The sequence below is a fragment of the Lissotriton vulgaris genome, chromosome 1_1, assembly GCF_964263255.1.
Source record: "Lissotriton vulgaris chromosome 1_1, aLisVul1.2, whole genome shotgun sequence".
Lineage (NCBI taxonomy): Eukaryota > Metazoa > Chordata > Amphibia > Caudata > Salamandridae > Lissotriton > Lissotriton vulgaris.
The window spans coordinates 1,393,104,829-1,393,115,036 of record NC_141685.1 but is presented as its reverse complement, the minus strand read 5'-3'; positions in this window follow the sequence as shown (position 1 = coordinate 1,393,115,036).

The following is a 10,208-nucleotide window of genomic DNA, read 5'->3' as shown; positions in this document are numbered from 1 at the left end:
TCGACGACGGTCATCGCCAACGTCCCTGAAGCCGGACGCACAGACCATTAAAAAGGAGATGGTTAATGCCATCCATGAAGTGACCAGGGACACTGCATCCGCAGAATGAACATCTCGAAGGGGGGAGAACACTTCAGCTTTGTTAATGCATATGTCCGGGTGGATGTTGGGGGAGCAGCGAGCGGCAACCTGGCTGCACGTTCCTGTAAATTATTTACCACTGCCCTGTGCCGCGGCTGATCAGGACTTGGACAATGTTGTTCTGCTGGTATTTTGAGTTGGGGTCAAGAGGGGGAGAAGTGGGGGGGGTCTTAGGGCAAGTTGGGGAAGAGAACAGGGGGATTGGCGGGAGGGTGGGCAAAGGGAAGGGGAAACTGCAGTAGGGATTTGAGGGGGGAACAGGAGAGGGGGACAGGAGAGGGGGAACAGGTGGGGAGGGTGGGATGTCCAGTGCTCTCCTTTTTTTGCCTTTTTGCTCAAGTTCTCATTTCTTCCCTCACCGATGGCCGCCACCTGGGGACTTTCTACCCCCTAACGTACCAGTGGTCAACTGACCAGCGCCACGGCCAAGCTTCAATGATTCACACACCAAGATATCCACCACCCTAAAGATACTGACTTTTAATGTGCGGTGTCTTAATAACCCAGTTAAGAGAAGGAGACCCCGGTGGTTATAACGCGCCATATAAATTAAATAAATAAATAAATAAGGACGGTCCTGTCCTACCTAGAAAACTGCCACAGACTCCGCTCTTGCAAATTTCCTGGTCAATACTTCTCTTCTAACCATACTAAAACTGCAGGAGTGGCGATCCTGGTGGCGCACCACTTCAAAGGGAAAGTCCTCCATAAGAGTGCGGAATTGCGGGGTAGGCTACTGGCATACCGCGTCGCCTTAGGCGGCTTCACGTTCACAATTGGCTCCTTGTACTGCCCAAACGAGGGCCATGACCGATTTCTCCACTCAGCTCTCACTGACATCACAGCCACACTAGATAGACACATCATACTGGGAGCGGACATGAATATGGTTTTTGACACGGTCCTGGAAAGGTCAGGACAACGCTCCCACCAGGCGGGGACACTCTCTCCTACTTGCATAGAGAGACTGACAGAACTCGACCTACACGATCTGTGGCGCCTAAACCACCTTCGGGAGCGGGAATACTCCTACTATTCCAACTTCACAAAACATATGCACGATTGGACTACTTTTTTAGCCACAAGTCCGGTGTGCGCCCTTGCAACATACACTGACAGAGGGGTCATTTCACTATCGGATCACGCCCCGGTCACCACTACACTAACCCTGCCACCTACATCACATCCTCCCAGGGTGTGGAGACATCCTGATGCCCTACTACATAGGAAGGACGTGGTTAAACACATACACACCGCTATTCAAGACTACCTGACCCACAATGCCAACTCAGACACCACCCTCGCGACTCAATGGGTCGCCCTGAAGGCAGTGCTTCGGGGGGAGTTTATCGCCCTTTCCGCCGCTGAGAACCGGGCTAGGCAAATTAAACGGGACAAGCTCACCCAAAGGGTGCACGAATTGGAACAAATGCACCAACGGACAGGGGCCCCCCGAATTTGGAAACAACTCAAGGTGGCGCGGCAGCTTCTATCGGCTCTAGATATGGATCGCGCTGAATACGCTGCACTGTGCCTCAAACACACCTATTACACGGGGGAAACAGATGTGGCCGCTTGCTAGCCAACCGGCTACGGGTAGTGCAGCAACAACAGAATATCATAGAGATATCCCGGCTAGACGGATCCACAGCACTGGGAGACGCGCAGATAGCAGAGACCTTCCGCAATTTCTATGCCGATTTGTACTCTGGCGGCCCCCCGAATGTAATTGCAGCTGCACATTATTTAGACACGGTCGTGCTCCCTTCCCTTGCCCCGGTACAAACAGAGTATCTAGAGAGGGAGATCCGAATTGAGGAGGTGGTTGCCGCGATCACTCGGCTCAAGATAGGGAAAGCGCCAGGCCCGGACGGCTTTTCCGCCATTTTTTATAAAACCTTTTGCACCACGCTGGCCCCCCTCCTCGCCCGCCTTTTTAACACCTTTGCTGAGCCTGGTGCCATCCCACCGGATCTCCTCCGGGCATCCCTCTCGATCATCCCGAAGCCAGGAAAAGACAGAACTAAATACGGGGCATACAGGCCTATATCACTCCTTAATGTCGACCTTAAACTCTATACCGGTATTCTGGTGGCATGGCTAGCCCCTTATCTCCCGGGCCTCATCGACCCGGATCAAGCCGGCTTTATTCCCGAACGGCAGACAGTAGACAACACCAAACGGGTGGTCCATCTGATCGAAAAGGCCTCACGCATACCGGGGTAACGAATGATGTTGTAGTGTAGTTCCTATTTTCCCAATAGGCCCTGCGCATTGGAATAACATAAACAATAGTATGGACGTAGAAGTGCGGTCTTCCAGGTCTCTACTGACTATGCTAAACTTAATTGGGTTTGTTACCAACTAGCTCAGAGGTCACTGGAAACTTTCTTGACTGAATAGGACGTGATCAGCTTCCCTGGCACAGACAAGAAGGGATTCAGTTTTCCAACAACCGCATAAACATGACAACTTTGCTCCTTAGAATAAGAGTCAATCTCTAGAGTCGTGTGAAACAATAGACAGTTATTTTACTCAGTCAGTTGTGCAGATTACTTTCACCAAGGTGCAGAGAATAGAGAGACGGGCATTTCCAATAAAAAGGTATTATTTATTGAACAGTCTTTCTTCTCGTGCAAGAGAAATGAATTGCCACAATTGCAAGACTTTTTATTATAAAAAGTGCGTACAGTAAAATGAGGATTGCGAAATAATACTGTAAAAGCATTGATATGGTTGCTTAGCCATACAATGGTTAAAATAAATAAAATATGTACATTCATATATACATTCAGCTAACGTACTCAACTGGTGCTTCTAATTACGCATACCCCAGTGTACCTGACCTAAGCCTAATACTTGGGAGGGAGTAGGTAAGTAGTAGTTTTAGTTAAGTTGGTTTTGCCAAGGTTTGCTTCAAGAATTCTCTCTAAGGGTTTAGTCAACACCATACCTCTGAAATAGAATGTTGGAGGTCTTGTATCTCCTTCCAGGACTCGATATCCCAGTCACTCGCAAGAGTAGGCTGGAAACGCCGGAGCTGGATTTTCTCAGCAGGAGAAAAGACAGCGTCTCTCTCAGCGCGTCTAGGAGGAGGAGGGGCAGCGTCCGTGGGCAGCTTGCATCTGCTGGGCTCTGTAAGGGGACAGCTGTTCTGCTCCTATGTTCACCACACCATCGCTATCAACGATGTTGTTGAAGCAGCGTTTGCTTAAGGCAACGTTGGTAATATTTATACCTGAAAGGTGCCTGGTTTGACGTAAGTTTTTGGACATAAGACGTCAATAAAGATGTCACTAGGAAGTGATCGTCTCTCAGTGCTCATTAGAGTTCTATTACTAATCAAAACATAGCAAGCGGGGCGTTCCCAAGTTGCTGAGTTTTATCTTGTTGAAGAACTCGGAGTGTAATCTAGGAATCTTAGATAGTGGCTTCTGCTGTGTCATTTGCTCTAATGAGCTGCAGAGGAAGCGATTCTGAAATGTGGCTCTGATCGTGTTAGGCCAGAGACGAGTTTCTGAAATATTGCTCTTGATCGTTTATGCCATTATAGGGGTATAAGTGGATTATAACCGAATAGGGGCATAAGGTCACAGTATTGATCGGGGTCCTAGATTAGAACACGACACCCACTCCACGAATTTATGTCCATCAAATTACTAAAAACTATAGCAATAAGATGTATGTGTAACATTACCCACCCCAAAATACATATCTGCATTTGAAATGGCGTATTTGAAATACATGGAAATATTGGTACTGTACGTCTTTAAGCATAGGAATCATTCAAAATTATAGCATATGTAATCAGTGAACGATTTTGCGAAAAAATTACACATGAAATATCTCTTTATGTAGAAAAGAAGTGCGAGATAATTTCATCACATAGAAATGCAATTGCTGTAACATGTGCTAGAGGCTGGTGTAAAGTTATTATGTCTCTAGATTTACCTAAAAATAGAAGTTCTGTTCTTTATGAATAGGTCTACTTTAAGCAAAGAATTTCGTGCCAGAAAAAGGTAAATATTTTCTAAAAGTGCTCAATTCAAAAAATTCTTATTGAACTGGGGAATAGAGTTCCAACGCCTTTCAGTAGTTTTTGTTGATCAAAACTGAAGGCCGAATTCAGAGTTCATGGGAACGCTGTGTGTCGGAATGCTTTTAAAAAATTATTGTTTCTGTTCAGGGGAGAACATCATATCAGACAGGCTCTCAAAGAATTGGTCTACAAAATCAGGTGACAGTTCGATCAAGTTCGATAGTGCTGTAACTTGGCAGGTGTTAGAATGATTGCTATCATCAGAGTCTGGATCAGCAATGCTCACAGAAGGTCGTACCTGGGTGATGTTGCTTTTATTTCTTGCTCCACTGTCACCACCTAGTCGTAGCACAGGAGTCTCAACGAATGCCGTCATCAGGATTGGTAGCCGCTGGGGACAACACAATGCGTGAGCCGTTACAGGACTTAGCAAAGTATTGATATCCATTGGTACTGCTGATGGAAGTGCAAGACAGGTGTCCAACACGCACTCATCTCTGCATAGCATACATCGAAGCACAGGTAAGATGCAGGTCTGCCATATAGGTCTGAATGAAAGAAACCAGGTCATGTTCAGATCTCTCAGCCTGGCCAATCCAAGGACTCTAGTTATTCGGTCCCGGTAGCGTATTGCTAGGATCGTTTCTTCCATCCCTGCCGGAGTCATGTCTGAGTTTTGGCTTGCCATATCGGAGCAGGAGGGTCAAAAATAAAATGCCTGCTACAAGTCCCAAAAATAGGGGTATGCCGCCAAAGACTGAATGGACAAAATTAGGAATGATTCCTAGAATTGCTTTGAATGGTGTTAACAGTCCCGTAAAAATGGTCTTAAATACGCCTGGGATGCCTATGGCACTAGACATGTTAAGAATTTGGCTAAGCAGTTCTGTGAAATGCACGGGGCAATTTGTTGATAAAAGGTCATGAATCTCTGATGTTGTCCTTGCAACTAGGAGATCATACGTCTCTTTTGGTGACGTGATGGGCACTGTTGTCTGCAAAAGCACAGACTTCATTCTGCTTAAAGTATCAATTCGTATAGAAGAGACATTCAAATGAGGCCATATGGGAGTCTCCGTGTCTCCAGGGCCGTTTGGAAACAATGCTTGCATACAGCATTTGACCATGGAAGTTACGCTTACGAGATATGCTTTCCCAGGCAAAAGGCCACAACAGCTGTGATCCGTTATTAGAATGTAACTCCCATTCGAGAGCTGCTTAAAGAAAGGCTCTTTCTGCGTTGCAGGTGTGACATGTTGGTGGCATGAAAGGTTGTTTGAATTTCCTTCACAGGCTCCGTGTAAATTAATACCTTGGCACAAAAGTATACCACTAGTGAATGTTTGCAGTTTTCACCACTAAGAAATACATTTTTGTTGCTGTCACTATAGCATGTGTGTGTGTATGGTACTTTCCATGCTGACTTAATGTATCCTTTACCCAATCGTTCTTACTGGCCAGTAGGTATGTATTCAAGGCAATTTTTAAATCGGAAAGTTGTTATCGGAATTGTGATAATACCGTGTATTATCCATTCAATGACAGGACTTTCTGACATTGTCAATGGTAATCTCTCAAGTTTTTCGATGCTCAGGATTGTATAGTCTGCTCCTTTCTGTGCCAAGCTGATTTGTTTATCAGTAAGGTTAAAGATGGAAAACAATGACGTTGTGTTGATTAAACGCCATGGCACATAGCCTGAACGAAGATTTTGCAGCGTCGAGCCTAACTGTACAATAGAACGCAATTGCGACTGGCCATGCTGTAACATTAGCAAGTCTTTGTCTATTATATCTATGGCAGATGATACAATACTGTCCAGTGAATATATTCTGGAGGACAGAGTCATTAACCCATTGTCCACAACAGAAAGTGATTTTTCCAAATTAATACGATCAATTTCTCGTATTTTTTCAGCTGTTTCAATTTGTGTGACTTTCCAAGCCTCGTTGTAGGCCGCATATATACTGGTCGCTATGAAACGCTTTTGACGCTGTTTGCGAGGTCCGAGAATGAAATCGCCCAAATCAGCACCATCTTTAAATAAAGATAAGTGTTGCTTAATTTCAGCCAGTGTGGATGATTCTAGCCATTCAAGGCACAGCTTCCCTACACTGTATGTTGTTACTATCCCTGGATGTTGTCTCTGGGAGTATCTAGGGTGTCGTCTGGTCATTGCTAACCCCTGTGTTTTATTCAGGAATCTATCTTGACAGTTATTCGTGTCAATAGGCCAGATTAACCACTTTTTCCAATCAGGAAGTGTTCTGTTTAGATGTAAAATTTTAGATACGTCTATCTCAATATCTGTTGTTGCATTATCAGGTATTGGCTTCGGAATAGACTGTTTGTTAAGGTCTTTAATCTTAGCTAGGCCAAGACAGGTTGTTTGGTGAATTGTGTCATTTAAGAACATTATTTGTTCTGGGATCATGCAGGCTCGAAATAATGCTTCTAGGCCTTGTACCTGCCACTCTTTTGTACCCCAGATGGTTTTTGTTTCAATGTTATTTCTCCAATAATCAAAACCAAATGTCATCATTTTTTCATAAAATGCTTCTGAATATATCAATTTAGTATTTGTCAGCATAGTTTTCAACCCTGTTTTATCTAACAGTTTGTAATAAAACGTTTCTGCATCACTGGTGTTAAACCCTGAGAAGTACTGAAATTTCTCATAGAATGTTTTAGAACTGCTTTTAGGTGGAGTAGCACAATGTTCCCATTGGTTATATTTATACCCCTGAAATAATCCAATGCTCAATCAATGGTGCATCCAGATATACTTCTTTGATTTGTTGAAAGAGTTCTGTTGCTTTTTCTTTAAAAGTCTTTGTTTCAGGCATCACTTCGGGGTCGGTTTGATCTTCAGAAAAGTTATTGAAGTTGATGAAGTAGCCAGAGGCAGTTCTGTCAATTGTTGGGATTGTTCTTTCCATTTGTCTTTCAGTAGCACATTCTGATGCCACATCATTGTAGACTGGTGTTTCTTGATGAACTGTTTCAATCTGTGTTTCAAGTGGCACGAGTTCCATGGCATTATTGCATAGTCCCTCTCTGTGAACTGCAGGCTTATCGAATGTGATTAGTCTTTCAGTTTGAACCTCTTGGATTGTTGAAAGTTTGGGTATTCTGTTGTTTCTCGGGAGTCCACTGGGCCTACTGTTGATTATAGGCCACATGCTTGTGGTTTTACCAGGTCGATTGATACAACTCTGTTCTCCTTTTTACCAGCAAGGGGCGGTAGTACTACTGATCTTGTTCCGTTGATTGCTAAGACAGGTACTGCTTTTCTGTAAGAAGGCCCAAATTCCTTCTTCACCGCTATTTTTTCTCTGACTAGATCCCCAATCTTTGGAATCCAGACAGGCCTTGCTGGGGCTGGTGGTGCCTCGTCAGTGGTAGCTGGCTGTTGCTTTAACTTTATGTTGCTTAAGGATTTTCTTGTTTCATTCAAGTCCTGTAAAACAGCCAAACGGTCTTTGATGTCAAAGTCTGTATTCTTATCTTTTACCACTGATACCTGACTAACTAAGTCCTGAATGTACATTCTAGTTCCGAACAATAGTTCATATGGGCTGAAACCTTTTAGAGAATTTCTTGGCAAATTGTTAAGACTGATCTGGACACTTATTAAATGTTTGACCCACCCATCACCCGAACCTAATACCTTCGCTGTTATAGATTGCTTTATGTCCTGTTTTTTTCTTTGTACCACACTGTTCCCTTCGGGGTGTGACGGACAAGAATACCGCAAGCCAACGCCCATGCTGGCCATGGCCTCCTTATAAGCTCGAGAGCAAAAAGCAGGACCCTGGTCAGAATGGAACATGGCAATTGCGTATGTGCCGATAAAGACTCGCAGATCTTTTATAACCGTTCTGGCGTCAGCCGAGCGCTGGGGCCACATTTTTTAAGTGAGTTTTAGTCTTAAACGATTATTAGGACACTGGATGGCATGTAGACAGCATTACGCTGTTTCTAATTGTTAGCCGGTCAACAGACTGGACCAGTTCACTACTGCGATCCCTGTCACAATTTGGACAGTTCTTCACATATATTTGATGTTGCACGCTCATACCCGGCCACCAGTATACTGATTGTAATTCAGTCAGAGATTCCTTGATCTTTTTGTGCCTTGGACCTTCACCCATGTGTGCGTCTGCTATTAATAATTTTCTCCGGTTCATGTTTGGAATTACCCTATCCCCCACTCCAGGGATTCGAGCAAAAGGAACGGAGTTTGCATCAATTACGTATGCATAATTGAGTGGATAGTTCACGGGTAGTGCTGCACAGTCGTCTTTTAGGGACGTTTTTACTGCCAGCATGGTTTCCTCGTCTATGTATTTTTCTGAACGCTTTTTTGTGGCTACGGAAGCCGGTTTAGTTGCTTCCGCTGTGGCTGTATTAGCCAATGAATTCCCTGCAACGTGAACGCCATCACGCTGAAGACTCAGAGTGTGTATCACGTGAGTCTTTTGTAGTTCTTTCTGTAAAAGAACTACCTGTTTCCAAAGCATTTTATGCTTCATTGTGGCACCTGTGTCATCTTTGTAATTATTTTGAATCCAGCTCTGTAACTTGTTGTTGTAAGAGTTGACGCAAAAATGCGAATCGCACACGATTAGTGTCGGGAATTCACGTTCTGCATTTTTAAGCACCATCTTTAAAGATCTGATTTCAGCTCTCTGAGCCGAACAGTTTCTAACTGATTCAGTTTTTGTTATTTTCGGTCTGAATTTACCGCACAGCCAGCGACCTTTAACAATCGCACAGGCTGCATCGTAGGATTTGTTCTCTACGTTAAAATGCTGTACGAATCTGTCTGTATAGATTATACAGGCTTACTGTGGGAGAGGCAGAAGTTCGATTGGCAGAGGATATTCTTCTTCATAAGTCAAATCATTCAGTTTTTCGAATTGTGGGGCGAAATAGTATTTCACATCTTCCGCTCCAAGAGAATTTACACACTGTATCCATTTCGGATCCAGTGACACTGTAGGCAGGTTTACTGGGCTGAATAGCGCCTCGAAGGCGGATTCCGCTGTGAGGATATTAATCCTTTTGCCATGTGCTAGTTCTCGTTCATTTGCTAATGCAGTTTCTACTGCTTTCACAGTATTTTCTGTTGGACTGAATGTTTTTTCTGCTTGTGTGTACAAGTGTGATTTGTAAGCAATTGGTACCTTTTCTCCCTCATTAGAGGTCAGGTACGTGAATCCGCATCTTCCTGGGATGACTCGGATTACAAGATTACGCGTATTGTCACGTGTATCTAATTTTGTTTTTGCTAACATGTCTGTTTGCAGTGATATCAAAATTTCTGTGTGTTTTTGAGTCCAAGTGATTGGTTTAAAATCAGGTTTAATTAGTTCATAGAGTGGTTTAACCCTCTCCGCATAATTTAGAATGTAAGTTCTACCGAAATTCAGAAAACCTAGATACGATTGTAAATTCTTCAGCGTTTTTGGTGCTTGGAGCACAGCGCACTTCTCTAAGAAGTTGTCCGCTAGGCTTTTTCCTTCACTTGATAATTCGTATCCTAAAAATAATACTGTCAGATGAGCAATTCGGGACTTTTTAAAGTTGAATTTGTAACCCTCTGCTGCGAACCCAAGTATAATGGTGTTCACTCTTTTCAAGTGAGTCTCCAAGTCGTCGTCTGTGAGATAGATATCATCTACGCAAGATAATGCCTCATCATCATACATTTGTAGTAACTCCGTTACTCTGGCTGAAAATAGTCCTGGGCTATTCTTGAATCCCTGTGGGAGCCTACAGAAATTTCTCTGAGACCCCATTACTGAGAAAGCGGTCAAGTATCTGCTTTCTGGTGCAATATTTTGACAAAAGAAACCATTAGATATGTCTAATGTCGTTTTATCTTTTTTCCTAACTATGTTATTCATTAGTGCAGCACTATGCGAATTTTGTACTGCAACTGTTTTGCAACATGCATTAAGGTGTCTGTAATCCAAAACTAGACGATATGAATTGTCTGGCTTGGAGACAGGAAACAAAGGAT